This window comes from Equus caballus, chromosome 11, assembly GCF_041296265.1.
Source record: "Equus caballus isolate H_3958 breed thoroughbred chromosome 11, TB-T2T, whole genome shotgun sequence".
Lineage (NCBI taxonomy): Eukaryota > Metazoa > Chordata > Mammalia > Perissodactyla > Equidae > Equus > Equus caballus.
The window spans coordinates 32,346,389-32,363,529 of record NC_091694.1 but is presented as its reverse complement, the minus strand read 5'-3'; the positions used below and the strand labels follow the sequence as shown (position 1 = coordinate 32,363,529).

The following is a 17,141-nucleotide window of genomic DNA, read 5'->3' as shown; positions in this document are numbered from 1 at the left end:
TTGATTTCCTGACCCCCTCCCCACCATCTCCTCTGACCTCAGCATTTTATTTGTTTCCTTTCCCGAGCCTTAACTCCCAGAAGGCCGCCCCTCCCCCACCCTTCAGCTGTCCCAGGCCCCAGATGTGCGTCCACACACTGCATTCTCTCGGTGCAGCCCTGCTGTCAGGCTCCCCTCCGAGCCCGGGTCTCGGGTCTCCCCGCCCCTCTCTCTTGGGGGTGCGCCTTCCCAGCGCCGCTCCTCGAGCCAGGGGGAGCAGGACGCCCCGCACCCCGCTCTGCCCGGGAGACCCAGGCTCCTCGCTCACCAGGAGTCACCGCGGCCGGTCCTGGGTGGCGCGGGGGGTGGCGGGGGGTTGGGGGGACACGACCGGGATTTTCCTAATCTTCACCCGGCGTCCCCCGGCCCCCGAAACTGTGTTGCTTTCGGACCCCATTCCTGCTGCCGGCCTCTCTTGCATGGAGTCAGGCGTCGGAGAGGGTCTGGGGGCGCCGCGGCCTGGCCCCCGCCCCGCCCGCAGCCCCGCTCCTCCCCGCCGCCCCACTTGCGGCCCCGCCGGCAGCCGCGCAGGGACAGCTGCATTTCTCGCCGCCCGCCGCTAGGAAACTGGCCTCGCCTCGCATTCTCCGCCTCCCGCGCCCCAGCCGCGCCGCCGCGCCGGGCCCGCCGCCGCCGCCGCCGCGGGATCGCGGCCCCTCCCCCGCCCGCCGGCCCCACCGGCCCGCGGGGAGCGGACGCGCGTGGCGGCTGCTCGGTAAGACCCTCCCTTCGCCCCCGCCGGCGCCCGCCCGGGCCCCGGCCGCAGACCCCGCGGGCCGCCCCGCGCGCGATCCCGGCCCCGGCCCCGGCCCGGCGGCCCCACCTTCCCCGGCCCCGATCGCCGAGGCGCCGCCGGGAGGGCCGGGTCGGCGCGAGTTTGATTCCCGGTGCTACCGCCGCGCCTTCCCGGAGCCCGCGCCGCCCCGGCCGCGTGCGGCAGGTCCGGCCCGCGCTTCCTGCCCGAGCCCCCACCTCATCCCGGGCCGTGGGCGCGCGGGGCGTGCGGGCAGCCGGGGCTGGGAGCCGGGCGTGGGATCAGAGGGGTGGGCGCGGGGAAGGGAAGCGAGGCCTCCCTGCGCCGGTGCCGGTGCCGGCGCCGCCCTGAGCCCCTTCTCCCGCCGCTCCCCCTTTTGTGCGGGCGCCCCTCCCCGCTGTGCCTGGGCCTGGGGGCGTTGACTGGTTGGCGACGGCTGGCGGGGGGCGCAGGGGGCAGAGCTCCTTTTAGGAGGAGGGGAGGTTCGCTTCCTGCCGCCGCCGATGTCACAGGTCAGCTCAGCCTTTCCTGGTCCCACCCGGTCCCCTGGGAGCTGCATCTCCCGCCGGCTCGGCTAGGAAAGTTCAGCACGCACTGTCCCCGCCCCTGCTCCCCCGCCCCTCCGGCGCTAGGTGCCCCGGGCTCTAAGCTCTAGGGGGTTGGTGTTGCCGTTAATTCATTCTCTCCTCTTGGTTTTCTCCTTGCATTGTTGCCTTACACCTAGCGCTGGCTTGCCCATGTCTTTTCCCCTTAAAAGAAGTTTTAGCTCCAAGAATTTATACTGAAATTAAATTCCTGGAGAGGAATTTGTTTTAGGGGGAGGGAGGTTTTAGATTTTACTTTTTTTTTTTTTTTGGTGAGAATGGAAGGTGAGGGGAGTGACCGCGAGTTTAGAAATAAGATATCCTAGAGGTGATACAGGCTAGGAGAAGACCATCTCACTCCCCACCTGACCCTGAGGCAGGAGCATCACCTTCCTGTTGTTTATCCTGCGGCGGGGTGAGCCACCTGGCCCAGGAGAAGGGACTCCAGGAGATGCTCTGGGCCTCTTATCTCTTTTCTTGGCCAGGCATGCTCATCTTTACAGCCTGGGTGGAGTTAGCCAGGTGTGCCTGAAGGAGGTGAGGGACGCCAGGAACTCTCATGGGGGAAGTCATCTCATCATGAGGTTCGGCTCCTGTGGGATCAAGTGTGAAATTGGGCCCTCTCTCTTGTTGGGGGTCGATGCCATTGGGACTTCAATTTGAATGGAGGGTGGCATCATCCCAAAGATGGCTCAGGGCTCCAGGAAGTTGGAGGCTGGGTTTGAAACCCCTCTGTCCACTTTCTGCAGCTGGAGGAAGCAGGAGACAGGGGAACAGGAGAGGTGCCTCAGGCCAGGGCACATCCCTGAATAGGAGCGAGACCTTGGACCACTAGGATGGCCTGGGGATGATATTATTATGACTAGGGGGGAATTTGGGGCCAGAGGTTGGATGGGCCCATTTGAGAATCTGATGAAAGCTCTAACTCCTTCCTCCTCAGAAACATGCCTGCCTGCAGGGACACATTTCCTATGCAGTATCAGAGGGTTACTCTACCCGTTGCAACTGGGACGCCTAATAAGACCCCTGATCTAGAGTCTGTAGTCCAGCCTAGGCCGTTCAGAACAGTTCCCTCCTTTGTGAGCAGTCCGTGAATAACCCCCAGGGTGCGAAGAGCAGACCTCTCAAGAGAGGTCTTTTCTCATGACCTTCCACTGCAAATGTGGGCTTGTGGCCATGGAGATCTGGAAACCCTGGACCAGATCCCAGCTCCTTACGGATAGCCAGAGGATGGGGGCAGATGGGGTGGCCCTTCTCCGGGGCTGATTTTGCTGTGCGTGTGGTGGGAAGGCTCTGGGCGCTGGCCCAGAGAATTAGGTAAATACAGGGATTAGGGTGAGGGATGGATGTTCTGGTGTTTCAATTGGCTGTAGGAGCCAGGTGCTTTAGGAGCCCCAGCTCATTCTTGGGGAAATGGGGTGAGGTGGGAGAAGGTGCTTCAGTGGAGAGTGTAAGGGGGACACTCTTCCTCTTGAGGAGGTGTGGGGGCAGAGTTGTCCAAGGTCAGGATCTAGGTATTGTAGGTTCCTCAGGTCCTTCTGGACTTAAAAGGCAAGTGGGGGCCAGAGGGAATGGCTGTCACCATCCCCAGGGCATCCCCGAGGGCGCCTGGCCTGCTTTTTCTTTCTTAGCCAGACTTCACTGGGCCCTGGGCTGCTGCTCAGGTGACTGTGGCATCTACACTCGCCGGGGATCTGGAAGAGCCTGTAGTAGGGTCTCGCGTCTGTGAATTCCCTGCCTTGGTGTTGAGAAGCCCTTCTTAGGCTCAAGTGCCTGCAGACAACTGTAGCTCATGGGGTTTTTCTTTGTCTAACTAGCAGGCGCCATGTTTGGCATATCGTAGCACTCACATTTGTTTCTTCCCTAAAAGCTTCCTACATTTGCTCTGCCTTGATGGATTTCCCCATCCTGGCCATAAGCAACATAGGCAGGAGTATTCTAGTACTCGGGGGCAGGAAGCTGGGAGGCAGACAGGGACCACCTCTGACTATACAAGGTAGCCTGGAAGAGGCGATGCCTCTGTTGTGTTGCTCTTACACTTATGGGAAGTAAGAGCCATAAAGGGCCTTGGGAATGCTGTTGGCAGGTGGTCCCTGACTTGTGACTTGGAAGTTGTCTGGGTTGGATGTAAGGGTCCTATGGCAGTGACTAAAGATTCACCTTCCTCGGTGGCCAGGACTTGTCTGCTGCTGCCCACATGCCACAGGTTGTTGAGTTTAGGATGCTGGTTGTGTTGGCTCACTCAGTGCTTCTCTGATTCCCTCTGCTTCCGGCCTCCTCTGATGTGTCAGAGCAATACAATGGACTCCTAATAATGCAGCTACCACTCTCATCTTTGAAACAGGTCCTAAATGATAAAAATGGTAACAATGGCTGTAAACAGAAACTCCCTTTTCAGAAAAAGTGACCGTTTCACCTGGTTACGGTGGCACCAAGTATCTTTGAGGAATGATTGGTGGGGTAAAAAAGTCCCAACTCTCTCTAACCTCCACCCCCAGGAGACTGTCCGGCCACTTCATGCCCTTTTCCGTCAGAGCTTAGTGGTTTGAGTGTAGGATCTGAAGTTACATATCCCGTTAGAATCCCAGCTCTCCATTTTACTCGAGGACTTTGTAAGTGCCTCAGTTTCTCAGCTTTGGAAAGAGTTAAAGGAGATCTAACATGTATGCCAGACGAAGAGTAGGCATGCTTTGGAGTAGAAGCTGTTGTTATTATTATTATTTCTGCGCAGGGATGCTAATGGGCTGAGGCTCCTTATTGTTAAGGAAAATCTTTGGTGAAAACTGTAGAGCCTGAGGCTGGCTTTTGGAGGGGTGGCATGGGGTAGGGGAAGGCTCTTAAATGATGAGCTGAGGAGACTGCACAGTGGGGAGCCAGGGAGCCTGGACTGTCAAGGGTGACTATAGAGAAGTGTGGTTGGGCGCAGAACGACTCAGCATTTGTAGCCGGGCTATGGAACCAAGTCTTCTGCTCTTGGGAGAATTTGAGGGGGAGGGTGGTAACTCGTGAGGAGGGTCGTATGGCTTTTTATGTTAGCGCTAGCATTTGTCCTGGAGGAGGAGGGGAATCTCGTGAGGGGGCAGGACCAATATGTAGCCCAGAGTGGAAGCTGCAGGGGGTGGGTGGGGGTTCTGTGAAGGAATAGCTTTGGAAAATAGTCATTCCAACACCCGCTGAGCACTTACTTTAGTGGGTCAGACTTTATTCCAAGTGCTTCTCACGGATGGGCTCATTTAATCCTCACAAGACCCTATGAGATGTTATATGTATTGTTCAGTGAAGAAAGAGAGACGTAGAGAGGTTAAATAACTTGCCCAAGATCATGTGGCTACAAAGTGGCAGACCCAGGATTTGAACCCAAAAGGCCTGGCTACAGAGCTTACATCCTTAGAGAAATTCTTAGAGAGACCCCTGCTGAGCTCCGCGCTGGAGTCAGGTGGGGATGATGGGGTGGGGGTGGGGGGTTGGAGGGCTTTTGTGCTCTGCTTGAAGGCCTGACAATGCAGTGTTCAAGCATCACTGGAACATGCCTGGAGGGTTCAGCCCAGCACAGTCTGCTGAGAACCACTGGCCAAGTGCCAGATTCTCTCCAGGAGCCTGACCCCAAGTACAGAGGTCACTAAGACATGGCCCCTGCCTGCGAGATGCCTATCGTCTAGTAGAGGAGACAAACATGTTAGCCTAGAGCCCCAGTTGCAAGTACTGCGATGAGACAAAGTGCTGAAGAGAGGGGCGCTTTGCCATCTAGAAGAGGAGTTGGGGCGGGGAAGACTTCCTGGAAGGGGAGGCACTTGAGCTGAGTGAGGGTAAAGGTGGCTGCTGTCTCCGGGGCTTTTGCTCTGGCCAAGGAGGACATTGCTCTCCTACTCTGTGAACAGTACGTAGGACCGAGGGTCAGATTTTCTGGATCCTGCTGTACCCTTGCCAGGGTGAGGCAGGAACTGGGAAGTGTGGTTGGCTTCCTTGATGCCTTTGTGGTTTTTAATAGTCACCTCCTGTAATGCCTGCAGTGAACATGCTGAAGAAGAAATAAAAATCTCATAAGGAGTACTGCCCAGAACACAGTGATTCACGCTTGTCTCTTCATACTTAGAAGCAGAACCAGGGCCAAAGGAATGTGAACTGCAGAGCAAGGACTCAAGTAAGATATGGGGACCACGTTCCAGATAGGATGTGAGAACAAGTGACTCAGAGGGTCAGAGGGGAACGGCCTCCCAAAGGTCTTTAGAAATGGGAACAAGTTTCATTTGTCTTTGTGATTTAAGAGCTTTCATCTGGAGACAGGAAGATGCAGTAGAGGCCCCTAGAGGTCTGTGTCAGCTCAGTGATAGGAGGGGAAAAGGAGCTGGAATTTTTGAGCCAGAAGGTTGCTCAAATCTGGCCTTACCCGTCCTTTTACCATTGAAGTGACTGAAGCATGTCCAGTAATGGTGAGTGGCTCATCCATTAATTAGTGAGCCAGGACACAAACCACATCTGCCCCACAGCTGGGGTCTTGCCCTGCGCTGCTCCTGCTCAGATGGAATGCTCGCTGGGAGGGCCCCGCAGCCCTACAGGATGGAGTCCAGGCCTGGTAAAGAGGGCTGCAGGGAGCCTGCAAGTAGTTGACCATTTGTCTGGCTGTTGGAATTGGAGAAAGCACCAGCTCCTCAGGAGATTTTTCTGAGAATAAGTTTCCCAGTTGGAGCTAGAGGGTCATCTTATTCACCCTGCTGGCCCAGCACCTAGAGGAGCTTCTGGTGCTCATACAGGGTCTTCAGTAAACGTTGTTGAGTGAAGAGTACATAGCAGACAATCCAAAAGTTAATACTCTTACCATATACTTGCTGGGCTGGTGCGTTTACCCTGCCGGTTCTGTTTTGCTTAAGCCGACAGTAGAATCATTCCATAATACCCCCAGCAACAGAGAAAGGTGTCCGGAAGTGTGCTGGGGGCATGAGTAATTAACAAAACACAGTTTAGGATCTTTCTCAAAATTTATAGTTTTCAGAAGGATCATCAAGAGGTGATGTTATGTTCATTTGTAATGACTTTTGCTTTTTTGGTTTGTTTTCTTTTTTTTGTTGTTCCTAGCACAAAAGTCAAGGCTGCATTTTTTCAAATTTAGGAAAAGCATGAAGCATAGCAATCTAAACTGCATTCAGCAAGATGGCCACAGGGATCTCCAAAGAGAACAAGGCTTGGTCCCAGAGGAGACTCTGATTAAGCATGAGCCAAATATGAACTGGTGCTAGACAACGAGTTTAAAATACTGGGTTGTATACTTTCCGGGGTGAATTTAAATTGACTTGTACAAATTAAAGAGAAGCAGCAGCAGAAAACACTATGGCAAGAACTCTTGCTTCCTCCTGTAACCCCGTCATCCCCTATTCATTAAGAAAGCATTAGGTTCTAGGAGGGCACCTATAGAGCTGTTTTTTTGGGGGACCAGCAAGCTGGGTTGGCGCTCTGTTGAGGAGATTCTCTGTGGTCACATAGGGTGATCAGGCGTAGGAAATGATTTCACTTTGTTCAGGTCTGAGATTAGTTTCGGTTTCAGGCTGTACCAGGAGCTGAGAGGGCGAGCTAGGGAGAGCGAGAGGAGGGCTGAGCTGGGAGAGAGTTTCGCCATTGGCTGTGTCGGCTAGTGGCAAGGTGGGTGGGCAGGGAACTCCTGTGCTGAGCAGGGAGGGGAAGGAGATGAATCAGAGATGGAGTCGGGGAAGGCAGCCATTGAGTGTCCGTGTATCTGGAGACAGGGGTGCTGATGAGAGAGGGAGTGTGCGAAGATATCAGCAGGTGTGCCCAGGACCAAAACCTGTGCAATTACAGGACTACTGAGCTACAGGCTAGGGGGTCTTAGGGAGGCTGTAACACACGGATTACCTGGATGAGGTGGGTTTCCCATGAGCAGGTGCAGGCCCGAGAGGAAAGCAAGGTGTTAAGTATGCCACAAGGCTTACATGCGTCTTGTCCTGACATCCGTAAAACCAGCCCCCGCTGTGCTGCATTTTCTTCCATTTGACTTTCCTTAAAAAAAAAAAAAGTCAAATGAAGCTTTGAGGGGTGATAGTTGAGATCTTGCAGACCTTTGCAAGTTGGTGCATCCTCTAAGAACCTCAAGCTGTCATTTTTCCTGAGACGGTTTGAGGCCAGGCTGGTTGTTTCACAGGGCATTATTATCCTAGAAAATCGGCAGTGTTCCTCCCCTGTCTGCGCCTGGGGGAGGCACGCACAAATGTTTTATTCCGTCTTCACAGGGCTTGGACCATCACTGCATTTTATTTCTCAAAGTGGTAAATTCATTTTATTTCTAAGAGAGCGGATCACTGAATTTTAAAGCCGGAAAGGATTTGGAAGATCATCCAGACTGCTCCTGGAGGAATTTGTGGTCCTGGGTCGTTAAGCACCTTGAAAAGACCTATGGTATGTGGTTAAGAATACTGAGTCAGAGTCAGACCACCTGTGTGTGAATCCAGCCTCCGCTAGCCGCTGCTGTGTTCCTGGGGCAAGTCACTCAGTCTCTCTGAGTCTTAGTTTCCTGATGCCATACAATGGGAGGAATATTCCCTAATGGTTGCTAGCGAGGATCAAATACTTATTAAGCCCTTAGCATGATGCTTGGCATATTGTAAATTCTCAGTAAATGTCAGCTGCTGCTGCCGCCGCTGCTGTTATTATTATTATTTCATGAAATCATGTGGCTAGTTAGTGGTGGAGCCAGGGCTATCAGGCTAAACTCTTTTTATTCTTAGCTGTCTCGAGCATGGCCGTAGGTGATTTCATCACAGTCTTGAAATATGTGGAGAGCGTTTATGGAAGTGTTTCTGTAGAAATCTTCTAATGAATGTTCGTAATAGAGCTGGAAGAAATGGGCTTAATCCGTTTATTCGATATAATGAGACTTTGGGCATGAGGGTGTATCTTTACCAGATAATTTGTTTCCACAAATATTATTTACTAGTGTTTAGAGGTTTCTTAAATGCCAGATTGGTTACCTCTGCTGGAGAGGTTGGGGTGTTTTTTGATGTTTTTGTTGAGGCGTTCTTCTCAAATTGGAAACATCCATTTCAATGAGTTGTGGTGGCAAGCAAGCTTTTGGGTGTAATGGAAATATTTCTGTAGCCTGGCTGCTATTTATCAAGGGTGAAGACAGTACTTGTTTTAAAAAACTATGGGCTTGGCAGAAGTCCACATGTCTTAGGCCATGCCTGCACAAATGTGCTCTCAAATGATTCGCACTGACCCTTTTTGCAAATTGCAGACAGCCTAGGAGCCTCCCAAGGGAGCCCATTTAGTCTGAAACCTTGTTGAGGCAGGTGTGATCCTCAGCCCAGAGGGGTCTTTTGACACCTTTGATCGGGTGGCACCCTCTCCTGTAAGGCTTTGATATGTTTCCTTAGAATATGAAAACAAATGGAAATTAATTTTGTTTGGCAAATCCTGCGACATTCCCTTGAGATACTGCCGGCTCTCTGGGGGTTACAGACTTTAATCTGTTTTTGATGCCGATCCACGGGACTTCTCAAATTTCCATGCCTGAGGGAGGGAGTGTGTTAAAGTGTGAAATCTGTGAGTGTTTGATTTGGAGTCCAAAAACCAGAGAGCCAGTCTCGGCTCTGCTACGAATGGACTGTGTCATTCTGAGAGGATCACTTAACTTCTTAATTTGTACTTTTCTTGAGGCTAATGTATTATTATACCCACAGCAACAAATGCCTATTGAACACATCTGTTACATAGAGCTGGTAATCATAGTCCCTACTGCACAGGATTGTTTTGATGGTCTAGTAAGAGCTAACATTTATTACATGCTATTGCACGCCAGGCACCTTTCTAAGCATTTTACGAAAATTTATGTACTCAGCCCTATATGAGTATAGTATTATCACCACTTTACACATGAGGAGACTGAGGCACAGAGAGTTAAGTCGACTTGCCCAGGGTCACACAGCTAGTTAGTTGAGGAGCTGGGATCCGAACTCAGAAAGCCAGGCTGCTGGGTCTGTAGATGTGTTTACAAAAGGGCTTTATAACTTTGCAGCATTGGGCTTCTTATTCTTTGACTGTTCCTCTTCTTATTTGACGAGCTGTGGGAGGGATAAGCTGAGCCTGGTGGTAGATTAAGTGTACAGATCACAGTGTTGGAAAGAATGAGGAGACGGAGCATATGAGAGCTTTTTTTGGAGTTAAAGGGAAACAGCTGTTTCTAAGTTTGGGCCAGAGCTGAAGAGAGCCGGCAGGGACAGAGGACATTTTCTGGGCGGATTTTTACTATCTGCCTTGAGGGACTGCAGGGTCTGTGGACTTAAGAGCCACGTGTCTCCTCCCTCTCCTATCACATTTTATTTGGAAGCCCATCTTTAAATCCCGACTCAGCCCTCAGCTGTGACAGCTTTAGAAACTTAGAAAACTGCCAAGGATAGTGAACTCTTGAGACATGAAAGGAGAGGTGAGGGATGGGCTTTTTAGTCGACTTTCTTCTTTGTTGTTTCGTTTCTGTGAAGTGCGTATGAGGATGAGCCATGGAGTGGCTTGCGTTCCTCAGAGAGAGGATTGCGAACTTGGGTGACTTCCTTTTTTCTTATGAGGCAACTTAATAAGAGAATGAATCATCCTATTAGCTTTCATCCTGGGAAAGAAAAAAGAAAGAAGAGAACGAGTGAGTGAGATGGCATTTGACTGCAACCAGAAGCCTTCTGTGTCCGTCTCCCAGGGCAGAGGCTGACAGTGTGGGCCCTTGGTGGTTTGAGCCAAGGGTGAGGTCCCTCTAGGGACTTTGGGTCGGGATCCCAGCTTCCTGTCACTGCCACCCTCAGCCCTCTCCATCCCTGTGCGGCTCTGGGGAATGAATAGGCCTTAAGGGGAAATGAATAGAGTGTGTCATTTTATAATGATAAACCACTGGTGAAATTCACACACAGCAGTGATAATTTTGAAAACATTAACATAAAAATTCCTTACATAAAACTAGACAATTCACAAATAGCTTTTGACCCTCAGGGATGTGAATGGCTAGTCATACCCCTTTCCGTGAAGCAGGCAGGGGCCCTCTCTGTGCTTATGCCTGACCCTGGGACACCTTTGGGGAGCTCTTGTTCTCTTTGAGGACTCCTTCCAGGTGTGAGTACTCCCTGCCCAGCCAGCCGCTCACCCCACGAGCCGCCCTGCCCTTCTCTGAGTTTGCCGGGAGGCTGGGGAGCACATCCTTTTTTGTGCCACTCTTTATGACCTTGCTGTGGACCTTAATCTGGACTCTGAGCTGAGGCTGGGGTCCCCAGAAGAATGTGAAGTCTGCCCTGGAGGGAGGGGTTGCAGGAAAGCTCCCCGGGGCTCAGCCCCCGGAAGCCCGATTCAGGAATGTTAATGGGGTGGTCGTGTTTCAGACTCTCTCTGGCTTCCTGGCACACATTTCCCAGACTGTGTGCTTTTCTCAACTGTGCCCAATTCCTGGCAGAGTGATGATTTCTCTGGTTGGTCCTCAACTATGAGGGGTCAGGGGAGGAAAGCTCAGTCACTGGGGACTTTTGGGGCTAAAATAAATTAAGCAGGGGGGTGATCCCCAGAGGAGATACTTCTGCTGCAGAGCGGGAGGGCAGATGAGCTGCGTCTTTTGCTGCTGCTGTTTTTTATTAGCCACCTGCTCTCTGGATGACTCCTCCTTGATGCCTTCTCTCCTCTGTTCTGTGCCCAGGGCAAGGGAAGCACTTGTGTCTGGCCACGAGGCTGGCGGCAAGGGAGCTGGGAGAGCCCAGGGTGTGAAAATCTGGTGTGAACTCACTCTTGGCTGCCATACTCCCAGAGTTGTTGGGACAAGCTGTCTTTGCCTCCTGGCAGCTTACCTCTTCTCCGGCTCAGTTTAGCCAGTGGCTGGGTGGGAGGTCCTGCTTTCACTCCTGTAGCACCGTTCCTTGTGGTCCCGAAGTAGGGCCTGTGGGGCACCAGATCGGGAGCTTCTTGAGGGGCAGGATTGGGTCTTTTTTTTACCACTGTGCTCTTGGCTGTATCCGTTACAGCATCTGGCATTGGTGCTCTACAAATATTTGTTAAACAAACGAGTGCAGGATCCTGCACATCAGAGAAATGTGCTGATGGGCCCAGGCTGAATAATTTATGTGCTTCAGTCAGAAGAGGCAGGACTATGCTGCAAAAATAATCAAACCCTGACATCCCAGGGGCTGGACACAATGAAGATTTAATTTGTGCTCATGGAAAGTCTGATGTGGGTTAGGCAGTCTCCTCCTCCCCCCCGCCCCACCACGCCGGATCTGTAGCCACACCATCTGGAATATGGGGCCTTCAGGGTTACCACAGGAGGGGAAGAGAGAGATGGAGCCAGCCCCTGGCTTTTAACTGTCTTGGCAAGAAACTGACACCTGTTACTTCCATTCACATTTCATTGGCCAGAACTAGTCACATGGCTCCAACCTAACTGCAAGGGATACTGGGAAATGTAGAGGGGACAAGGGCTGTCTTCATGGTTTCAAAGGAGAGGATTTTGTATTTCTTTTTCCTGGCTTTAGTCTATTGGAGTGACTAGCCTCTGGCCTAGTTACTTATCCTCAGTTACCATTTTTTACACTGACAGGAGGGGAACACCAGCCACGTCCTTTGATCCAGGGAAGGAGGCATGAGATGGCATTGAAGGACAGTCACATAACAGGGAGTTTAACCTCCCCTTTATTACATGTTGGTCATGTGACATTCCTTTAGTCACTTCACCTCAGTGAGCCTCTTTCCTCATCTGTAAAAGAAAGAGAATAGGGGGGCCGGCCCCATGGCTGAGTGGTTAAGTTCATGCGCTCTGCTTTGGCGGCCCAGGGTTTTGCTGGTTCAGATCCTGGGCGCGGACATGGCACCACTTGTCAAGCCATGCTGAGGTGGCATCCCACATGCTACAACTCGAAGGACCCACAACTAAAAATACACAACTATGTCCTGGGGGGCTTTGGGAGAAAAAAGAAAAATAAAATCTTAATCTAGCCCAACTCTTAGTTCAACTCTACTGATTGCAAATAACAGAAACCAGCACGAGCTGTTTGAAGTCAGGCGGAAATGGAAGACTCAAGAGCAGGAAATATGTCTTTGTCTAGAACTCCCAAGTGTCTAGAACTGCAGGCTACCACTGCTTCTGTGGACATGTGCCAGATGTCATGGCCCCTCATCTCCCAACTACACTTGTCTGGGTCCCAGTAGTCATCAGACTGAATTTATCTCAGAACCTTGATTCAAATTCCTGGGGAAGGAATCTGATTGGCCCATTTGTGTCAGCCGTCTCCCACTGGTCCAATCAGCTGTAGCTGAGAAGACATGGTCCTATAGTATCATCATGGCTTGGGGGCCTTGTCTGCGAATGGGGATGGAAGGAGTACTCAGAAAGGTGCTGCTGCTTGCCTGGTTCAAGGGTCATCGAGTTGATTGGATAATGTCTATGATAATGTCTGTAAGAAAGCTCCAAGAACTATGTGCTGCATAAATGCGAGCTGGCATGGTGGCGGGATTTCTCCTTAGGAATCTTGGAGATTGCACTGCCCTGAAGACGGGCGGGAGAGATTATAATGGTGTGAGAGAGAATTTGAAAGTCTTGGTGCAGGAGGGGGAGCTGTTCGTTGGAAGGTCATGGCGCAGGGACTCGAGGCAGTGGATGGTACTAGCAGGGGGCATTGCCAGGCTGGATTTATAGGTTATTAGACCATAACACTGTAAAACAGAAAGTACCTTGAGTATGCTCTCACCTGCGTATATATGGATGCTTCTGTAGCTGAAGCTGTGTGATGGAGAAAGGATGTTAGCCTAGATTATGGCACTTTGGTCCTTGGCTGAAACTGGCCCAGCTGGCTGTGTGACTATGAGCAAGTCACTGCACCTCTCTGAGCTTAGTTCTGCTCTTTGAAGATTCAGCATGTGCAGCATATGCATATTTCTGTGTAAGGTGAGGGTTAACGGCGCGGCGTCTGCAGTTAGCTGGATCTAAGTGCTTGTTCTTCACTTGCCAGCTATAAGACCTGGGGAAGTTTCCTAACCTCCCTGAGGCTCGGTTTCCTCACTTGTGAAATGAGGATTTTCGTAGTACCTCCCTCAGTTGATTGTTGCGAGGATTACATGAAATGAGTGCTCAATAAAATATCAGCTAATACTCTTAATAGAAGCCAAGCTGGCCAATTCCAGGGACTGGGCGGTGTGGTGATGCTGTGTGCCCAGCCGTTTGAGTCACAGGGAACCCGAGGGCTGCGCAGGGGTGGGTGGGGGGTGGGAAGCCGCAGGGCGCCGGGCAGCCTGTGGGACAGAGGCGGGTCTGCGGGCTGACGCTCGGTCCTTGGGAAGGATGCGCTCGGGCGTACAGCTGGTGCCCCGGTCCTGGAGAGCCCGCCGCCCGCTTCCCAGCCGCTGCAGCTGCGCCCCGGCGTTCGCCAAATTCGGGCCGGCCCCGCCGAAGTTCTGGAGCTTAGCGGCTCCTTCCTGCAGTCCTGGGCTCGGGGCTGGGGAGGCGCTGGGTCTTGGTGCAGGCGGAGTGGGACTAAGGTGCCCCCCGGAGTGAGCCTGCAGATCGCGGAGAGTTAACAAAGAAGCGAAGACACCTGTGACCACAGAGCGATTTGCGGGCTGAGTTATTTGGGTGCCCCGCTCCCCCTGGCTTCTCCGGGGGAGGGGACAAGGGAGGAGGGCGGGGCCGGCGAGGGCTGAGGCGCCCGGGCCGCCGGCGAGCGCAGGGCCCCGTCGTTGTCCTTGGGCCGCGCGCTGCGACCGCAGTTCAGGCCGAGGCCCAGGGTCGGCCCTCCAGCCTCCCCGCGCCCGGGGCTCGCCCCCGACGCTGCCCGCTCGGGACGCGGCGGCCATGAGCGACAGAAGGAAGTCGCCCCCAGGAGCGGGCGGCGGGCGGGGTGGTGTGGACGCGGAGCCGCATCCCTGGGCCGCGGGCGGGCCCAGTGGCCCGGCCTTTGTCTGGGGAGCCCCAGGGAGGTGGCCGCTGGGCCTGCTGGGGGAGCCTTAGTCCTCCTTCCTCCCATTCAGAATGCGGTTTTCCGCCGAAGACACGAGGAGAATCAGCGCTTCCAGCCCCGCGGGGCTCGGGAGAGGGTGCTGGGGGCCCGACGGGTCCCCTGGAAGGCGGTCGGGGCGGGTGTCCGCGCTGAGGCCGGCTCTGGCCCGCCGTGGCCCGTGGCCATGGCAACCCCTGCCCGGCCAGTAAACACAGGCTGTCAAAGGGGGCCTTGTTCCCTGTGGGAGCCCTTCAGTTCCAGCCTGCTGGGGCCTTTCAAACCTGGGAGGAAGGGGAGGGGAGCCGGGACGGACGGGCCTGTGTGTGAGGAAATGTCACTCCGGGTTCCCCCCTTCTCACCCGCCCCGGGCATGTTTCCTGCAGGCCCCAGTTTCCAAAGCTCCTGCTTCTGGAGAATGAAAAGAAGCCTGAGCATCAGGAATGTGTTCAGTCTCCAGGCAACAGGGTGTGTTTGAGATTGAGGGGAGGGAAGGAAGCTTGGAAAAAAAATCACCATCCCCCTAGGCCACCTCAGAATGGAAGCCTCAGGGCCCTGCACCCATTTCAGTATATGTGCCACAGAAGGGAGCACCCAGACGGAACTGAGCTAGTTAGCCAGGGCCACCTGAAGCAATCTTTAAGACTTACTCATCCTTTTGGCAGTAAATATCAAATGAGTATAATCTCCGAGAAAACACAAAATCATTCCTTAAATGTAATGCAACCGCATTGGCAATTTGGTTTCTTAGGTGTTAACCAGTGAGTTTTAGTGAGAATGCTGATCTTGGGAGCTGCAGTAGCCTCTGCTCTCTTTGGGGGAGCTTGGTCCTGGGATTCCCTCCCATCGTTTTGTCTTTAAGCCAAGTATAAAAATCGAGAAGGATGGTTTGTCTGCTCTCTAAGCACCTCGATCGCTTATAAGGTACTCCATATGTTTGTTACTGAATGAGTGAGTGATGAGTGCATTTCCACTTAGGGAAGATGGGGGTTAATAATCAGATCTTCTCCTTGGACTCTGCATTCCTCTTTGGCTTTGTCTGAAGGGGTGACCAGCAGGGGCAGCCTCAGGTGTGGGGAGGTGGGGAGGCAGGACACAGACCCGACTACCTCTATTAACTGTTAACATTGGCCGGGCCTCTCTCGGTCAGCTCGCCAGTCCTCATGGGGATTCTTGAGGGAGGTGTGGGAAAAGATCCCAGCCTTTCGCACTCAGGAAGGAGCTGATTCTGGGCTTGGGTGTGTTTATTTTCAAGTCACTGTCAGCCTGAGGAAAACAGCGTCCAATCTGGTAGATTGGAGTTTTTACTACTGTTATTGACCCCCAGCCTCATGCCTTCCATTCTGGTCAAGAGGGATGGGGAGCCATAAACTTAAGTATGCATGGGTGGGCGTCCTGGCCACTCAGCAAAGTTTCCTCACACTCGAGAATGCATGAACCGGGGCTCATTCAGAGGCTGGACACTGGGACCAAAATCAGGTGGCTGGATTCTCACAGACTCCCATCTCTTCCGTCTCCTCCTCCTTTTGAAGTTTGCAAGGTTGTAAATTCTTCTTGTCATATGCTGTTGAATTGGGGGGAGATGGTGCCATTTGACGTGGCTTCGTCATCCGAAGTGGGGATGGAGGGGGCTCAGTAACTTTCCAAAGCTTTCTGATTAGCATAAGATAGGAGGGACTGCATGGAGCAGTGTCTAGAGCTTTGTGGAGGGAGGACAAAAGAAGATACAGTTCATGTTTCTATAGAGATTCAATCTAATGGATGAACCAACCAACACATTAAAAGAACATTAAGGGCTTGTGAAGTGACAGACACTCTTGTTTACTTGTAGAATCTTAGACCAGAATCAGAATGTGTGTGGGGTGGGGGCCCAGGCATGGGTGAGTTTTATAAGCTCTCCAGGTGTTTCTTACGTGCAGCTAGGGTTGCAGGCCATCCCTCTAGTGCAGTGTTCACAAATGGGGATGATTTTGTCCACCAGGAGACATTGGCAGGAGACAAAAGTGTCTGGAGACATTTTTGGTTATCATAATTGAGGGGAGGGTGCTAGTGACATTTCTGGGTAGAAGGCTCAACATGTTCCAATATATAGGAGAGCCCCCCAAAACAGACGATTATCTGGTCCCAAATGTCAGTAGTACCCAAGGCTGAGAGACCCTGCTCTTGTGCCTGGACCAGACCTGGAGATTTGTGTTAAGCAGAATTCTGAGAGAGGGAAGGACCGGTGGTTGGGTGGAGAGGGGCAGGGTGAGACCATCTTGTAGGGAAATAGCACATGGCGCGGTTTGGAGATAGGAGAATGTGGTTTGGTTTTTGCAAAGGAGAAAGGGGCTCATGGTTTCATGAGAGTCATCTGAGATCTAGAGGTTTCACAGCCTGATGCTGCCTGGAGTTGGGTTTGCTTCTTGTCCAGACACTTTTGGTTCGGACATCAAGCCCCTCTGACTGTTTCTGTGTGTGTCCGTAACCCTCAGGCCTTTCCTCGCTCTGTGTGAGTCAAGTGAAGGAGCCCCTGTTGGGTACCATCAGCTTCGAATGCCCAGTCCCAGCTCGGGCTGACTTTCCGTAAGTCCACGCGTATGTGAAAGCTAGTGTTCAGGAGCTCGCTTTCTCCAGCTCCAGGAACAGGCAGTGCCCTTTGCCTTAGTTCACGGCTTCATGGCCCCTTCTGTCATTTATTCCTGCTTCTCCAAGAAAGGTATGGAAAGGGCCCTCATCTGACAGGTCCATGATGGTGCCTGGCACGTGGCAGTTGCTCCATAAATGTTTTTGAATGAATGAGTGCGGCTCTGAATGAATGGGAGATCT

General features: G+C 52.7%; 1 protein-coding gene across 1 annotated transcript in view; it reads left to right on the top strand.

The window, feature by feature from the left end:
- The first annotated feature begins 616 nt into the window (after nucleotides 1-616).
- The window catches only part of CUEDC1 (CUE domain containing 1), a 74,401-nt gene continuing 57,876 nt past the window's right edge, over nucleotides 617-17,141 (top strand). Inside the window, exon 1 of the mRNA XM_070226378.1 lies at nucleotides 617-754. The gene's annotated coding sequence lies outside the window, so the exon portion shown is untranslated. The remainder of the gene's footprint in view (nucleotides 755-17,141) is intronic.